Raw genomic sequence first — 19,121 nt, 5'->3', positions numbered from 1 at the left:
TACAGCCGTACCAGGGAAAAGCGTCGTATGAGCTTCACGCGTTGCAAAATTTCCTTTACTAAAACACCAATTTAATAATGAAGTAGTGAATATTTTTCTTCCAATATTTCAGACAATTGTGTACGCATTTTAATAAAAAAATAGCTTCAAATTTCATGGAAGAATATGCACAGCTTTCCCCAAAAATACAAGTTTTGTCCGGGGAAATCTGGCAACTCTCAAATGTTCATACGGCGTTTTTCCTCATTAGCAAGACAGTACAGACACCCTGATCATGATCCCCGAGTGGGTTCTTGAAGAGGGAATACTTGGAGGGGGAATCCACCGAGGGATTCTTCGATAAACCTTTGGCACAAGCAATCCCTTCGCCGGAGAGAAAAGGCGGGAACAGAGAACGCTGCGCACTCCGGGCCGTTGACACAAATCAGGAGGGCGAAAGGAAAGGGTGAGGCAGGGTATCCGATAGTGACCGACGAGGTTGGGCACGTGGCGGTGACATGGCGGCTCGGTCGTGTCGAACTTGCCCGGGTCGTACGCTCGGATTTCGGTTTCGCTAGCTTTCTACCCGCGCGTTCAAGTCCCTCGGTTCCTCGAGAGCGGACGGGAGTTCCCGCAGCGCGGCGCCCGCCTTCTCCCCGGTGTCGGTGACTCGGCCACGCCAGGCGAGGCATGAACCATCGATTATCGATATTTCCCCATTTGAAACTGTGGTAAAGAATCGATTATTAATGTACACCCTGTCAATCGATCCTTTTCCATAGGTTTAAATGGCAGATCAATCGATGCATCGCAACTGGACCACGCCTATCCAATCCCTGAGACCCCGAGAGCGTTCCCTGCTCGATCGGCGCACAGTGGATCGGGTCAATTAGAGAGGTCGGTCATAAAATTTTCGACTAAAATTGCAAATTTTGATGTTTATTTCGTCACATTTTCAACTTCAATGGGTGCATCTAGAGGGAAATTTCACGAGGGAATCAATGGAACCACTTTTAGAACCTCGAAGATGTGTATAAACGGAGTTATGAGCGTTTAAAGTTTCCAAATTCTGCCCGACCTCTCCTATTGACTCGATCCACTGTGCGGCGACGGACATCCGCACAAACCGGCCTACCCCCCCCCCCCCCCCGCCCCCCTACACTTCCGCGCGGTTGGTCAACTTTACTCGATTACAATACGCTCTACCGATTGGGTCAATAAAACTGGTGTATTGCTTTGGCTCCCGATTAATTCGATCGAATTCTCCCCGAGACAATGGCCCTGCGGTCTGCGATGTCCCGCCATGCTCGTTTTTAACAGTGACTGATTAAATGGAGAATCGGGTGGATAGATTGGATGCACTGACAATCTGAGCAATGCAATCGGGTGAGGGACAGGGTCAGTTCAAAGTTCAAAGCTACTTTTATCCTTGCACTGGAAAAAAAAGAATCTTAAATTTGCCGCCAAGAAGTGTTTCTTCTTAAATCAAGAATTTTTCTGGTTAATATAAGCTACGTTTTGGCTTGACCCAAGCATTATTTTGCTTGTATCAAGAAAAAGTCAGCTTAAAGCAAGAAAAAAAAAATTCTTGGCGGCAAATTCAAGAATCATCATGCTTGATCCAAGCTCCTTTTTTTTCAGTGTGTGGTCATTAATGGGCGACTTGTTCAGCAAGTAGAAAATCAAATAAAATTCCCATGCAGGGTGTCTACTAAAATTGAATTTCGGATAATCCTAATATTTTAGAAGAGAAGTCTTGATTTTCCACACGGAATAATTGACACTCGTTTGATTTGATGGATGAAATGTTTCCAAAATTCTTCACTTAGAATTTCCTCATCCGTGTCCAAATTTCTTGATATTTTCCTGGTAAAATCGAAATTCTGAATATTTTCCGGGTTTTATGGTGTTTACTGACGGTGGACACTATCCCTTATCAAAATAGCAGATGAATTTCGGGGTGAGCTTTTTGCCAGGCGTATGTTAGCATATCGACGGTGAGACTACTAGACCACGTATCTCGTTTACGGTGTTTAAAAATCTCCGCTCTCATTTTATTTTTTTTTAGGAAGAACGATTCAATATTATTACTTGAAATTTTCACAGAATTTTCTTCGCACTGAGAGGAAAAATTACAGAAGTTTTCAAGAATCAACGTTGAGAAGTTTCCTCTTTAAAAAATAAAGTATGACAGGAAGTTTGCGACGCCGCAAACCGAGATACGTGGTTTGGTAATTTCACCGTCGATATGTAAGGATTGCTAGACTAATTGCTCAACTGTTAAGTCATCGGTCATGACTACCTAGATAGATCTGCGCGGTTACCTCTAAACATAATATTTACACTACATTAGGGAATATAGTAAAGTGGAGTCTGGAGTCTCTTAAATATATTGCCTCAGGTTTGAGCTTCTTTTAACCAAGGAAACACATTACCCGCGTCAGTTTCCATGAAGTAATTAAAACAGAGCTGGCGTGGCGGTGACAAGTGCGAGTTTAACTGGCGTCACATCCTCGGAGAACTAAAAAGAAAAGAAAAATGCAGGCCTTTCTGGTTTCAGTCCAACAAAATAGTCGGAATATCTTTCCATGAAACAATCGAGCCTACAAGACGTGGAGGGGATTCGCCAGGACAAGTGCTGAGTGTCTGCAAAGAAAACATCCAAGCTCGCGGGTATAAATCGTTTCTGAGAAAAGTGTAATAAATAAATACATGGAAAAAAGGCCAACTCCTCATTTCCTTCCCACTTTTAACGGCTGGCCAAACGGTGCTTGATGATCGTCTGATTTTGTTTCTTGACGCAGATTTTATGGTAAGGATTTTTTCCTCCATTTGTTTTTTGGTTTTTGTTTTGTTTAATTTTAAACCGGGCGAGAAACCCCTATTTATAAGCATTAACACAAAATGGACTGGTGTTGAGCAGAGTGCTAGGGTGTTCATTCAGTCAGCAACGACTTTGTATCGAATGAATACGCGATTTATACCGCCAATTAACGAAAAGCACACGATTTCCACTGCAATTGTATATATAAAAAAAAAAAAAAAAAAAAAAAAAAAAAAAGAGCCGGCTTTTCCGTTGAAATTGAAAATACCGTTTTTGGGCCCTCTCATTTTCACCCGCTTGTCACGGGGTCGGCGGTCGGGAAGTTTTTGTGCCCCTGTAACTTGATACACATCAAAAATCATCACGTCATCACTGCCGTGCTAAGGAAAAACACCGTATAAACCATCAGGCGTTGCAAAATTTCCTTTGATAAAACACGAATTTCTTCGTAAACTTATGAATATTTTCCTTCCAATTTTTCAGTTAATTTTGTTCGCAATGCCACCTAAAGTCCCTGAAAATTTCAAGGAAAAATATTCATACCTTTCTTCAAAACTTAACATTTCATTGAAAGAAATTTGGCAATTCTCGAATGTTAATACGGCGTTCTTCCTTAGCAGGGCAGATCAGCCTCTTGCGATACATAGAAAATTGATGTCGATTCTCACTTTAAGCCCCTCCGCGGCCGCTATAAACTACGACCCGCGGAGCCGTAAACGCACGTTATTTCCGTTCGGTTCCCAGCAAAGGTCTTTTAAGGGTAAAAGGATGATGGACTGGGAAGAGTGGCGAGGAGAAAGTAAAGGAGTGTATTCCATTGCTGGCTCCTCGGGCGGGCGCCGGGCGGCAAGAAAGTAAGAAAGAAGCGACGGACGACGGAACGTGTGAATTTCTCACCGACGGAAACGGATCCAGGTGATCCCTGTCCGAGAATCCACGGCACCATCCGTCCATGCGTCCCTCCTCTCCCTCTCCGTCCCCTTACGTCCACGTTCCACGTCTGACGTCCGACGTCCGAGCATTCCGTCCGCAGCAGCAAGTATCATTCCACTGCGTTACGCTCTTCGCTGGACCTTCACCGGCTGGAAATGCGAGTCCGCTCTCGGCGTCTGCCGTGCTGAAGGACGCCGCGACGCAGTATCAACAATCGGATGTTGCTACGGTTCAGTTCTTTATTTTTTTAGTTCAAACAGCCCACGAGGGCTAATCCTTGCGCTTTAGTCCCGTCCCCCTCCGTCTCTACGACCAGTCCCACGCGACCATTGTTTGAGACCATCAAATTCGGGTGGCCTGGCCAGGAATCGAGCCCGGGATCTCCCGATCTTAGAGCTAGCGCTACAATCACTGCACAATAGGAGGCAAACCATGCGGATGAAATACTTAATAGGGTTGCCAAAATTTTTTCATCCTGCAATTCTCTGACTTTCACTGATTTTTCCTCGACTATTTTTGATTTTTTCTGACTCAAAGCTTTTCTAATTCCCTGACTTTCTCTGACCTTGGAACCAAATTTCTACTTCGTTTATACGATGACTTTCTCTGAGCCTCAGACGAAATTTCCTTTTTTTGAGATTAAATTATGGACAAGGGCATTCAGAGCTGGTTAAAAGATAACAAGCCTAAAATGACGAGAAAGTGCAAGATCAGTTGGAAGACCAGTGAAATGTTATAGCGATTGGTTGATCAATCTATAATTCCGTGACTTTTTCCACGAATTCCCTAACTTTTTCAACGAAATCCCTGAATTTTCCCGGTCGTCGAAAATTCCCTGATTTTTCCGGTTATCCAAAAGCCGGCAATCCTGAATAATAATTCACTGAAACGCAGGAAACGCTACATATTTTACCTTTACAACTGAGCGCGTCCAAAAAATGAATCACACTTTAAAGGGCGCGTTGTGTTAATCTCTCTGCAAAAAACCCAATGCGATGCAAAGAATTGCAGGGGCCTCTTCGAAAACGTAGAGGCTTGAAACAATTTGCACCACGATCGGGGAAATGAGAGAAGTGATGAATGGAGCTCTTGTGTGTGTCAGGAATGCAGAATTTAAGTACTGATTCCTAGGTAAAGTTTCGCAAAAAGAACGATGGTATACCCTGGTTTTCTTTGAATCGGACCCCAACACTCAAAAAAATCTCTCAAAGTTGGGTCCATGATGCAAAAGATATCTCACGCTATCCTAAGAGTCCATCTCTTTATCAAGTCGAACTCTCCGGCATGCAAAGCTAGGAAGCAAATACATGAAAAGGGTTTCCACTTTGTTTAGGGACTCCAAAATTAGAACCACGGCAGTCCTGCAAATGTATTTTCTCCCTATTTGTGGCTGTGCGTGGAGAGTTTGACTAGATATCGGGGTGCGGACTCTCAACGTAACGCGGAATATCCCTTTCATAACAGCCTCAACTTCGAGAGATTTTTTAAGCTTTTGAGTTTGCTATAGAGAAAGCCAGAGGCACCATCGTATTTCTCGCGAAATTTTACAGAGAAATCAATATTTGAATCGCAAATTGCTGACACGCAAGCAAGAGCTTTATTCATAGATTAGTAAATCAAGGATTAAGTATGGAGAGGAAAAAAAAAGTTGCAAATTTTTTAGTCGTCGTGACCACCACGGTGTCTACTAAAACAGGCTGGCCAAAAATCAGTACTTTTACAGTACATTCCTAAAAATTCAGTACCTTTTCAATAGAAACGTTCAGTACTTTTTCAGTACCTCCGATTATCGAAACTCGAAAAATTTCAAAAATTTGAATTTCTCGGTCGAATTACGTCAGAAGTGACAAAAAATCCCGGACATTCATGCGGAATTTCCGCACTTTTTCAGTGCTTCCGGACTGCCCTTAAAAAATCAGTACTTTTTCTGGACTTTCCGGACTTTTAGACATCCTGGACCACTAATGGCAAGAGGACCCGGTGTTAGAGCTCTCCCCGTAAAATAAATGCAATCTGGAGCACCTCAAAATTTCGAGCGAAAATATCAATCCCTTGTTGCTGTTTTCGCATGTTCCGGGCACAACACATCGACGATGGCGATAATGGTGCGGCAGTGATGTGGTCCCGGGTCACGTATACCATCGAACTACGAGTATCGCTATCGAAGAAGCCGGGAGCCTGGGCCATCGTGAGCCGCGCGCTGCTCGGCCACTCCTTTCCCTGTCGCACCCCCCCCCCCCCCCTCCAGGATCGTTCTTCGCGGCGACGCTAATAACGTATTACGTAGCCGAGGAAACTCGTAGCCCCCCCCCCCCCCCCCCCCCCCCGGCTGGAAGCCACCGCCACTACCGCCACATCACTCTCGGAGCGGCCATGCCAGGACTACCAGGCCATGCTGCCGCTCAACCCGAAGCCACCACTCGAGCCGTTTCCCTCTCCAGAATCGTCAACTTGACTTCCAAGCTCCGTTGCCGGCTTTCGAGAGCTTAAAGCTTCTTTAGCTTTGGTGTAAACGGAGAGCAACATCCCGCGATGTTGCCATCGTTGAAGGGTCCGAAAATCCGGGGACTCAACTCTGACTTGACCCCGGATTTCTATGACGAGAAACTGGGGAGGAGAGATCAATTGCATACCTAGAACATGCACGGCACATTTTGCGACGATTTTCGCTCACATGTACATGTACAATTCTCAATGGAAGCGACTACGTGTGCCACACCGTCCATTTATAAACTATGATTCAAAAATCTCGCACCTCCCCCGTACCCTAACCTCTAAGGTTCTCGCCCCTTTTTAGGTTCACCAGGTCAAAGGGAATAATTCTCACTTCCGAAATTTCGAGCCTCTATCTAAATTTGTTCAAAAGTTACAGGGGTGATCTGGTGCTGATAGTATGGGACTTTTTGATCACTCTGTAAGAGTATGAAATTTCGATCGTGAGGAAAATTTAATTGGGGAGTCAAGAAAAAAAAAAAAATTGCCGCGCCTTGGGAAATGCACGCTACACGGAGAAAAAAACTTCGTGCGTGGGACCCGAAGTTTAGGTCATATGGATCTCTGAAGTTTTCGGATTGGGCATCCGAACACTTTAGGTCCAGCTGCTGAGGTTTAGATCACACATCTGAAACCTCAGTTCTTACATCTGAAGTACTTCGGTTTTCACCTCCGAACAACTTCGGTTCTCACATATGAAAAACTTTGGTTCTCACATCTGAAGTACTTCATATGTAAGAACTGGAGTTTCAGATATGTGATCCGAACCTCGACAGTTAGACCTAAAGAGTTCAGATGCTCAATCCGAAAACTTCAGAGATCCATATGACCGAAACTTCGGGTCCCAAGCACGAGGTTTTTTTCTCCGTGTACACTGAGAAAAGCATCCTCTATTTTAATCGTGAGGAAACATTGAATTGAAGAGTAAAGAAATAAACAAGAAAAAACTACCGGACAGAAAATGAATTACAGTTTTGCCTTCGGATAATACAGGATTGGATCGACAGGATTCCTCCTAAATCTGTCGCGACACAAAATTCCTGTGGAAACAAGGTGAAACCTCGCTTTAAACACTGCTCTTGTTACATCAAATCGACGGCATATTACTTTAATGAGATTTACGGTTGATTCTACGAGAATTTTGTCGCGACATTTTAATAGGAACAGCTTCCTCAGTGTGAAGGCATTACTTGAGTCAACCTCTTTCTTATCCCAGAAAAAATGCAGGCAACGGCAACAGGAATGATCTGGCTTATTAATGGGAGGCGGTTGACTGTTTTTAATTTACAGTGGTAGGCGGCGGTGGTGGTGGAAGGCAATGTGATACGCAGCACTTGATTTGCCGTCAAGTGACTTGAGCACGTGTGCTGTTACTTACCGAGCGCTTGATCTGCATCGTTCATCGATTTTGCTCGTCTCTAAAGCAGGTGGCTTGTTTTGCGATAAATCTATTCATCTGCCATTAAAACCTGTGGAAAAGGATCGATAAACAGGGTGTTCGCAACGAACACCTTAATAGTCGATTCTTTACCATAGCTTTGAATTGGGAAATATCGATAATCCATCATTCACGCCGCGTCACTGCAGTCGAAAGATTTGACCATCAAAACAAAGATTTCGAAAATTAGAAATTCTCACTCTGATTGCGACAAAAATGACGTAAGCACAAAATTTCATTGGTGGCTTGGAGATGAACCGACTGCAGAATCGCTATCTTGCAGGCAAATACTCTAAAAATCAACGCACAGGGGATTGCATACTTTTCAAGCTTTTTTTAAAAACACGCGAACTATGGAGGAAAAAATTCCGGGCTTTCTTGCGAAACCGCACTTTTCCAGTACTTCCGGACCGCCCTTAAAAAATCAGTACTACTTATTTCCGGAGTTTCCGGTAAATCCGGACTGGTGGACATTCTGCTTACCTACTAATGGAGAATTTGCACGTAAATTTTTTATTGTTTCATCTGAAAGTGCTTAGAGAGCTGATTTCACAGTATTTTTTTGAATTTTTTTCTGATATAGGAAATAGTATAAAAATAGAATTAAAAGTAAGAAAATGGACCGCCTAGCGACGTCATATGGTGGCACTTCCCATTTAAACACATTTATTTTAGCAGATTAGATCATTCTGTGATATCTTCTCTAATAATTGTTCAATTCATGAGCCAAGGGTATCTTCGTGTTCAGTTCGCTGAGTAGTTTCCACTTAAACACGAAATTCATCAAATTTCAGACACCTGCAAATTCTCTATTTACAAAGATCTTTAACTGCCTACGATAGATAAATTCAGTGATTGTTCCACGCATTGATACTGTTAAAAAACGAAGTGAGGAAGTCTTCTCGAGTAGGAGTTCCAAGATATGGAACTTATTGCTAGTTCCGGCCGCAACAGAGAACCCAGCTGCCGACTAGGGCTTCCTCCCCTGCCCTGCACGGCTTCGTGTTCCTGTTCCGTCCCTGTCCCTCCCTCTCCTCCGTGCCTGCGTCAAGCTCCCGAGTTAACATCCTCCTTGTCTTCGCATAATCGAACTTTGACCTCAATGAATTAGTCGCATGCGCTCGGAGACGATAGATTTCAAAGACCCCGCACAAATTAACTGAGCAATGAAATGACGAGCGGCAAGATATAAAAAAACGCAAATACGTTTCTCTTAATGGGGGTTGATAAGCAAGTTTATGATCAAAAATTCTAATAAAATTCGCCTAACACACTGAAAAAATTGTTTCTACAGATATTATTATGACTTAGAGCGTCGTTTCTTTCCGACGTTTTTTTTTTTTTTTTTTTTTTTTTTTTTTTTTTTTTTTTTTTTTTTTTTTTTATGATGACTGTATCACTTGTTTACCTCAGAAGTTGTAGGAAAGAATTCAGAATACTTATGTTGAATATGTACGTGTCATACAGTCCAGCGCGACGTTTGGACTCTCCTGGCTCTCATTTCAATTTCTACCTTGAAAATTTTGCTGCCTCCGAAAGAATTAGCTCCTAAATTATGCAAATACCGCCACAATTGTGGAGAATTAGTATTGAAAATTGACGAGCGAATTGTCTCATTGTCTACTCTGAAGGGCAAATAACTTATCGTCTCTACTCGACGAAAAATTTTCCGCCTCTCAAAAGAGTGCATTTTTTACTACGGTCGTCTTCAAATTCCAGGGGTGCAAATAAATCTAGGTGTGTATCCGAAATTCTCTGGAACGCGCTGGTTTTTCTCCAAGCGTTCAAAACTCAACACAACGCGCTGAATTAAATCTTTACAAAATTTACGGTTGGTTTGCAATTTCTATTCTGATAAATCTACATTCACAAATTGTAGAATCGTATTATTATTTGCATAGGACAAGACTCCCCGACTAAAGGCAGGGTTGCAACAAAATTTAGAATATGGATTTCCTTGACATTTCCCTGACACATTTGAGTGAAATTCCCTGACAACTAAAGATGTACCAGATGGTTGGAAAGACATACTTAATTTGAAATATTTTTCGATCAAAAATTGTTGTTTGAAACGCCAAACCCCTTCTAGAAAGCAAATAAAGATTAATTAACGGTTTTCCCCTGACTTTTTAAAATTTACTGACATTTCCCGGTTTTCCCTGACCTTGGCAACCCTATAAGTGAAAAGAACAAAATAAGGAAAATAAATCAACATTTGTAAGTGCCTGAGTGTTTACAATTTTCAGAACTTTCCACAATTCGATCTCGATTTTCAGGCTTATTTGCACCTCTGCCAGATTTTGACGAAACCATCGTCGAATACTATTTCATTTCCCTCCATTTTTAAATGAAATCTTCGTGTTTCGTGAGATTAAAAAAAAAAAATTTAAGCAAGTACATCCGTCATTTATTCTCTTTTTGCGTTTTTGCGATCTCGTTCTCATTCGATTCCCGAGTTTTTCGCGGCACTTAGATCGTGAAGGGAACAGACAATAAAATAAGGCTAGCTGGTCGATTATTGAATCGTTATCGAATGATCCTAATCGATAAACCCTTATCTTAGCGATGATTTTTATCGATTAAGGTCATTTGATATCGACTCAACAATCGAGTTGCTGCTGTCCTTCGAATCCCGGACGAAATCCTCAAATAAAAAATTTACGACGGCGATAAAACGTACTTGCACACACCTTCACCGACCCACACATCCAACAGGCACTTGGGAACGAAAATTTAAAATTCTTTTATCTAATCTTTTTTCGCGGCTACACGAAAGCAAAGAACAGAAGAAATCATCAATCAAGACCGATTGCTCTCGACAGCAGCTCTGCCGTGCTAAGGAAGAACGCCGTATGAACATTCGAAAGTTGCCGACTTTCCTTCGATAAAACATGTATTTTTGCCAACATTTATGTATATTTTTTCTTGAAATTTTCAGAGAATTCAGATTAAATTGCGTACAAAATCGTCTGAAAATTTTGGAAAAAAATATTCAAAAATTTCCTAGTAAATTCGATTTTTATCGAGGGATACTTGGCAACGTTTGAAGGCTCATATGGCGTTCTTCCTTAGAACGGCAGAGCAATGCAGTGTTCGGAATCTTTGATCCGCTCACAGGGTGCGGCCGAGGAACACGTGGTTCACGAGGCATTCTCGCTACCGAAGTCGATGTGAATGCTGCGTATAATACAGTTTTACGGTTAAGCCGCACCAAATCTGGGGCTCCTGAGCAGAACGCGCCCACGATATTTTTCGCCGAACTGAATTTGAAACGCCCTTCCTCAAAATTGGCGGGACTGGATTAGGTAGTCGAGGAGTGCCCTGGTTACCATCCCTCTCTTCTTCGAAAGGGAGCTCAGGAAAAGAAATTCTCGCGACCAGTGGCTCACATATCTAGGTCTAGGTACCTACATCTAGGTTTCTAGGTAGAAAATAAAAATGTACCAATGGGAAAGTTCAACTTGCTGCGGATATTCAATTCGCATCAGAGTCAGGTTCCGTGAAAGTTAGGTCGACACTAGAAAATAACTCTTGATTTAATCGAATTTTGTCTTGAATCGAGAGCCAACCCCCTTAGTTTTAGCGGATTTAGTCAAGAGTCTAAACTCTGGATCCAAGAGACTTTCTTTCTGAAGAAGCCTCCTTCCTCCTCATCCATGCAGACTTTCATACTACCAGGCTATGGATGAACGGAATTGCCAAATTTCCGCGGATAAAACATGTATTTTTGAAGAATTTAATGCATATTTTTCCTGGAATTTTCAGATGCTTTAGATTAAAATGTGAAAAAAATTGCCTGAAACATGTGAAGAAAAACATTTGGAACTTTTCCAGTAAATTCGTTTTTCATCAAAGGAAATTTGGCAACGCATCAAGGCTCATACGGCGTTTTTCCTTGGCACGGCAGTACAGGGATTACTCCTTCCCTTTCATCCTAATTTATTATTCTACCCTCCTTTAATCTAGTCTCTTTGCACACCGATTTTGCCTTTTTTGAAAAATAGGATTCCGGTTAAGGGTAAAACTAGACATTGGGAGAAGAAACATCAACGCTGAAATAGGTTGCGTTAGGCAGAAAGGAGCCAAGCCACATCAGGCCGTTGCCAACTTGACCTAGGCATTTCTATTTTTTACATAAAAACCGCGGTTAAGCGGATTTTTATGCAAATTTCAGTGAATTATCTGTGAAGTACGAAGCAAATTCTTCAAAATTTTCAAAGGAATCCGCACACGCGTTCTCTTGTAGAAAATTTAATTGCCCAGTTAAATTTGGCAGTAGCTGATGTGGCTTGGTTCTTTTTTGCTAAACGCGGTGTAAATAAAGTTACGTTCTTTCGCTCGGGAAACACGGTATCAGCAGAGACACAGGACGGAGAAAAGTCGCGGGTAGCTCTTGCTCTTCATCTTGACCAGACCTAATTGCTCGGTAAGTGCTCCGCGACGGAGATAAGCGAGCGCTTATTAGGCGCCGTAAACGCCGGGCTCAGCGCGTGACGCCTAACGGGCGCACCGCGCGGGCCCGTTTAATTAACGCGAACGCAGACGCAACGCAACGCAAAGGACGCCCGAGGATCGCACGACCCATACGACCGACGCGCTCACTTCATAATCGGCGGAATTTATGACGCTCGCCTATCCCTAAATTAAACGCCTCATCTACCAGCATGAGGATACGAGATGACCCGAAATATTTCACCGCGCTTCTTAGCGGCCAACGACTTCGGACGAGGCTCTCCTCGCCGCACAATGGAGCAAACCATCACACGGAGAAAAAAACTTCGTGCGTGAGACCCGAAATTGCGGTCATATGGATCTCTGAAGTTTTCCGATCACGCATCCAAACTTGAAGTCGAGCTGCCGAAGTTCGGGTCAGACATCGAGGCACTTCGGAATGCACCGGAGTACTTCAGATGTGTGACCCGAATCCTTCGGTATATATCGAAGTACTTCAGATGTCTGGTCCAAACTTCGGCAGCTGCACTTCAAGTTTTTAGATACGTGATCCGAAAACTTTAGAGTTCCGTATGACCGCAACTTCGGGTCCCACGCACGAAGTTTTTTCTCCGTGCAGAAGAAGTCGGACATGATTTTTATATGAGAAAGGCAAATTTTGATGACTATTCCGTCACAAAAAACTTATTTTGTTGGTACTTTAAAGTTACGTACGCACGAAGTTTTTTCTCCGTGCAGAAGAAGTCGGACATGATTTTTATATGAGAAAGGCAAATTTTGATGACTATTCCGTCACAAAAAACTTATTTTGTTGGTACTTTAAAGTTACGTTAAATACCTTTGGAAATATAGGCCAGAAAACGGTCGCTGGGAAAAAAGTCACTTGGATCTAGAGTCCAGACTCTTAGAAACATTGACAAGAAAAGATATTCTTGATTCTATCGGACTTTTTGCTTGAATCAAAAGGAAATCCGCCTTTGCTCAGTCGACGGACTGGGCAATTCTGCTAACGGGGTGTAACATGTACGCAGATTTTGCAACTTTCGAAAAGATATAAGTTTCGTCCGGAAAACGGCGATGAGACGGTGTAACTTCAAAAGCTGTTGCACATCACAGGAAAGAAATAGATGGCTGGAACTTGGGAGTTTAGCAAAACACGATACTTAAGTCATGTTTAATCATTACGGATCCACGCCGTTTGAGTAACATATTAGATCATGGAAGACGTCTTTAATCATAATTTAGGTACAAAGGATGATAGAATGGATCCATTGACGTGCAGCATACAAAATTGGCCGTTTAATCATTGTTATATCATAGATATCATCAATGTTAATTTATACGAACTTTGACGCGCAAAGCAAGCTTATGAGCATACAACTGCTATATTCAAAACCAATGGAAAAGTGAAGAAGAAAGCTGGAACGAAATATTTCTTCGTTCTCTTCACGAAACACGCGACTCTGTTTCAATGCTGCCAAATTTTCCCTCACAAACTGCACAGTAACCGGGAATATCTTGGGCATTTCTGACTGATAATTTCACTGATATTTCCTCAGATTTTATACGAAAATCAGAAAAAATTGGATACAAATTGCATATGTATATTTTTTTGTTACAGTCGATTTGGCAACCTCGGAATGGAGTTACGTTCCTCCGCTCGGGGTACGACGATTTGTGAAAGAAGGAGGGCAACCGCGCAGGCGTCAGGAAACGGGATTTAAGATTAATAATAATAAGAGCCGAGAAAACACCTTGCACCTGTATTTGTGCTGATAACCGGTGCCCCGGCGGCCGGTGCGGTGGCGCGATGCGGCCGGCGCTAGGTAAAATGTTATCAGTTGCCGGCATTTGCTACTTGGACGGATAAGTCTCTAACGAGGCCAATAATTATCTACGTGTTCTCATGAGCAGTTTACGCACGTATAACAAGTATCAATATTAGCTTCTGCTGCTTCCCGAGTGAATACGACCGACTTAGAGTGAATCCTCAGCGACGACGTAAACAAACAATAGAAATGAACGGCGCACGGTGGTGCGAGCCAACGAGATAGGTCGGACATAATTTGGAAACTTTAAAAGCTTGTAACTCCGTTCATACCAAACTTAGAGGTCCTAAGAGTGGTTCCACTGGTTTTCTCGTGAAATTTACTTCATGAAACACCCTTTTAAATTTAAAATAAGACGAAAAAATCTGCAGTTTTAGTCAAAAATTTTATGTCCGACTTTTCTTATTAACTCGATCCACTGTGCGGCGGTTTAAGCCACCGTAGGTGCCTGGTACTTCTTTGTACGAAAGTTATACTCTTACTCAAGGATACCTCAAAATTATATTTGTAGAAATTTTTGGTAGTTTAATCGTTTCCTAAGATTTTCAACACTGAATAAATGGTTGAGTAGAAGGTTTTCTTCTGTACCCTCTTGGGAAAAATGTCAATGATAGGAAGAAAAATTCCGGTTAGGTAGGTACTTGGTGTAAGGCGTCTGTTTTGAGTGGACAAAATATTTTCCAATTAATAGGTAGGTAGACACTTTTAATTAAAAAGCAGAATATTATGTTTTCGCAGAACCGCAGAAAAATCGCGCATTTGCTGCGATATGGAGGTGAAAATCTCGTGATTTTCTTAGGTTTTCCGAAACCGCTGGAAAAATCGCTAATCTGCCGCGATATTGAGATGAAAAACGGGCAATTACGTAAACTTACATACAAAACTGCTGGAAAAAATCGTATGTTTGAACGATGTTCATGGAAATTTTCGTAAAAATGTTAAACGAATCGACAACACTAATCAAAAGGGACAATCAGCGCGCAACTATTCTAACTCCGGAGTAGTTATGCGGTATCACGCGAAAATGAAGGCAAATCTTCGCTTTCCGCCCGTCTCAAATTACTGACGAACATTTATGAATGCCACGATTTCCATTTGAAAAATAAATTGAAGACAATCAATTTTATCGTTGATGAAAAGGTTTTCTCCTTAGGTTTTTCCAGGAGAGGGAGGGGGGACCTTCGCAATCCCTTGATTAGTAAATTTAATGTTCCGAAGCAAAACATCAGTTAACCTCAATAAGATCATGCTGGGCATTCTACTGATTTACGTGACCAACGCGTGTGATTCAAATATCTTCGGCAAGATTTTCTTCAGTCAAAAAAATACTCCAAACTTATAGAAATGAATCAATAATAGAGGACAGAACAAATATTTAGAGAAATCAACCAAGAAAACGCTCTCTTTCTATTCTAAATCTGCTCAGGGGTTTAAAAACACTGTTTAAAGTAAACCTCTGGCTGAATGAATGATTAAATTCTGCAAATATCTAATAAGCATTTAAGGGAGAAAAGTATGGCATGAATGCAAAAGACCAATATTCAATGTTTCATCTTCACAATGTAAGTGGATGTACGACTACCATGGCAACAACAGCTGAGAAGTCAATATCTGGTTTCCAGGCCGGCTAACAGGGCAATTCAGTGTGCATGAATAGGTACTTAGTAAAGACTGGAAAGTGAATGCCGGCACTCATTTTCTCCCGTCAAATGGTACTTTAAATCAGAAGTGCTTTTCTCGATTTCTACTCCTGACAAAAGGAACCCATTAACTTTCATGTTCTGAGTAACATTAAATGTGAACATGACTGCCTTCAACATCAGTAATAACATGGAAGATGTGTGTTAACTGTTCTCTTTAGAATGAGAATTTTCAACCAATCAACTACTTCTTATTGAACCTGGTGGTCAAGAAATGAATGCTACCGCAATTGCAAAAGGACTTAAAATAAAAGAGGTATAAAGTCAGCCTTTGACTAATTAACTCGCTCGTCTAACATAAGGTCATCAATTTTCTCTCTGATTAAAATCAGTCGCTCAGCACTCACTTCATAGACTCGCAATTTGTCTGCCAGCTACCTATTTACTTGTATCACTCTTAATTGAAAAGATTAAGACCTGCCTACTTTTTTTATGATACGAATACTACCTAATCAAGATTCTGCAATTGAAGACTACAGAGATGCGACTACATCCAACAGATTGTGAATCTGACTGAGTTTGACAAAACAGAATGTTATAATCTGCAGTCATTACTTAAGTATTTGTACGTAATGTGCATTGCTATACTTACATTGGCAAGCACCAATTGATTCAAATCATGAGAAAAAGTTAACGATTTTCCAGCGCAGGTGTGCTTAGCTTCGGTGCTTATTGACAATTGTCAAATTTTAATTCTAAATATTCAACTCAGTTAAACGGATCCCATCAAAACCATCTCAGTAACATACTGAAATTCCTTCATGAGCGCAACAGGTATGTATTTAAATTAAAATTAACAGATCGCCATTGATGAAAATAACTTTGGTACTGTACAAGACTTCTCAAGTCTATGAATTTAATTCACTTCGCAGAAAAATACTCATGCAAATCAGAAAAGTATGACGTTTTGGAGGGAATCAACTTGGGGTTTACGATTAGGATACTTATTGCAGTAAAGAATGTGCTGGACTGGGGTCACCCACTTGTTGAGCTGCTGGGCCATCAGACGCAAAGGGAATTTGATGCTAGCATTAGGATATAAATTCCAAGTAATTGGGGAACTCATTGCCCAACGAACATGATCCTCTGAGGTAACTCAGGTAAACAAGTATAGGAATGCCTTCATGATTTCCTCCAAAAACGTTACAGTTTGAAAGTTAATTAACATACCTGAGTGGTTGAAGATGGTGTTTTTGTCTCCTTTTACTTGGGTAAGACAAATGGAAACCAAGGATTAATAGTTAAATCACAACACAAAAACATGCGATTAGAGAAAAAGGGGGGTTAAACCACAAACATGCAGTAAACTGTAAAACAAATCCAAAGCAGGTAGGAAATCACATGGCACTTTTTCACAATAATATTGTGGCTTGGAAACACGCGATAACACAGTTGTACACAAAAACACCGAAGTAACTGCAGCACTCATTCATGAGTTATCTCGCGTCGAGTTGTATCCAATTCGCCGATAACACATCACGAATTTCTCAATGAACCGTTAGAATTTTTCAAATTTCCCGTAAAATGTACGCCGCGTTCTCGGAATCAGTGCGTGAGCCGACTAAAAATTTCACAAACATGACAACGTCATGAATGGCCGAGCATCGTTACGAGCAATGCATCATGGGAAGAAACGTCTGTGATAGTCTCTTCTTCCGCCGGTAGAGAGCAGTAGCGACTGGCCGCTTTTTCGTTGAATTGTGATTGGCTAACGCACAACTGCAGCGCTTCTTTTTAAAAATGAGCGCCAATATTTGAATTGACGCTCCCTGGTCCCCCGATGCGCTCCGTGCGAGCTGTGAATAATAGAACTTTCTTTCATATTGATCAAAATATGCGATGTAATTCGCAATATACGCTTGCTTTTAGCTTTACTGTCAAGCCTGATTCATCTCATTATTGAAGTACTGGGGGATTCCCCGCTCTTTGAAAAAAATAATATTCTAGGCAAGCTATGAATATTTTTCTTTTAAACTTTCAGGCCCTCTAGAACAAATGGATTACATTTTGCAAAAAGGAACCACTAGCATTGCAATGATGCTAAGATTGTGCAACTTTATCTTTGCAATAAAATTGCGGAAATCGTGAAAAACTATGAAATTTAGATGGTAATTTTTGTCTTAAATTTACAGTTTTTAGCGAGTAAAATAGAAACTATTAATGGATAATCGGGGTTTTCCTCCAAGACAAAAGAAGTTGCACAATCTTAGCAACATTGCAATACTAGTGGTTCCTTTTTGCAAAATGCAATCCAAATGACAAACAAAATTATCCGAAAAATCGGAAGAAAAATTTGAACAATTTTCCCCGGATATTTGCGATTTGTTCATGGAAATTTAGCAACGTTTAAAGGCTCATATGGCATTTTTCCTTAGCGCGGCAGCATAACCTGCATTAAGGAATTTTTGCGACGTGAGAGTCTTTGGTACGATGATTATCTTCTCTTAAAAGTGAGCCAGTCGATGATTCAATCTAGGAGTGATATTTAAGACACCATTTAATTAGAACAACCAAGCATGGCATTTTAAAAAAATATTTGACTTGATACGTAAAACGTAATTATTGTCACTCAATACGCCTTTTGGAGTATTCCCCCCCCCCCCCCATCTAAATGACTCATGAACAATTGTTCATTTTTTCAAATCAATTTTTCGTACTGTATACATTGTCTCATTCATTTTATTAAAAAAATACTGGTCTGATTTGGCTAAATTAAGATTGATAGAAACCAGCAATCAACTGTAATCATACGGACTAGTTTAATAGTATTTATCAAAGAAGAACCAGATGGATGGACGTTTACGTAAACTGAAGCGTCGATTAGCTGAAATCTCCATTCTGGTGTCTTGATATGTGGCAGATTTTTAATTTTCAAAGACGAGTAATCAGCAATAGGACTTCATGCGTGAAATACCGTCACAATTTTTTTGCTAACATATAGAAAATTCTTGAGAAAGTGCGAATATAGAAATTCACTTGCTATATTTCTAATGAAATAAAATGATTGCCAAACTTTTAGACAGCGCGATGGAGATTTCATTTTTTGATACTAGGTACTCCAAATTACCTGCATTGGTAGTGAAATCATTCGCAGATATATCCTGGTTCTACTTTTGAAAGAACGAAAACCATTCATTAAGAGAATCGTATTTCATTAAGAATCATATTCATATAGATTTTTCATTATTATTTCATTATTCATTTCATATTCATTAAGAGAATTCATCGTATCTTTTTTCTATGTAGAACATTAAATAACATTGAAACGTAAATTCGCTGAAAAAGTCCCTAAAAAACACATGCTGATTTTGTGATCATCGTGGTACTTGTTACCCCTTTCCCTCCCAAAAAGAAACTGTTTAGCGCATAAAGATGTGATGAATCTAAATTTTTATAATTCGTTTCTTGCTCAGGTAAAATATTGTTCTTCGGTTGATTGAAAAATGTTTTAAATTGAATAAAATAGTAGGCAG

The 19,121-nt window shown here is 40.9% G+C and overlaps 1 protein-coding gene across 2 annotated transcripts in view; it reads right to left on the bottom strand.

The window, feature by feature from the left end:
* kst (spectrin beta chain, non-erythrocytic 5 kst) overlaps nt 1-17,260 on the bottom strand; it is a 161,528-nt gene extending 144,268 nt beyond the window's left edge. Inside the window, exon 1 of one of the 2 annotated variants that reach the window (XM_019043341.2) lies at nt 16,819-17,260. The gene's annotated coding sequence lies outside the window, so the exon portion shown is untranslated. The remainder of the gene's footprint in view (nt 1-16,818) is intronic. The other variant, XM_072300393.1, reaches the window with a different exon arrangement.
* Between the last annotated feature and the right edge of the window lie 1,861 nt (nt 17,261-19,121).

Source organism: Bemisia tabaci, chromosome 5, assembly GCF_918797505.1.
Source record: "Bemisia tabaci chromosome 5, PGI_BMITA_v3".
In the NCBI taxonomy this organism is placed as follows: Eukaryota; Metazoa; Arthropoda; class Insecta; order Hemiptera; family Aleyrodidae; genus Bemisia; species Bemisia tabaci.
Note: the sequence above shows the minus strand (reverse complement) of the source record. Positions and strands in the feature narration are given on the sequence as shown.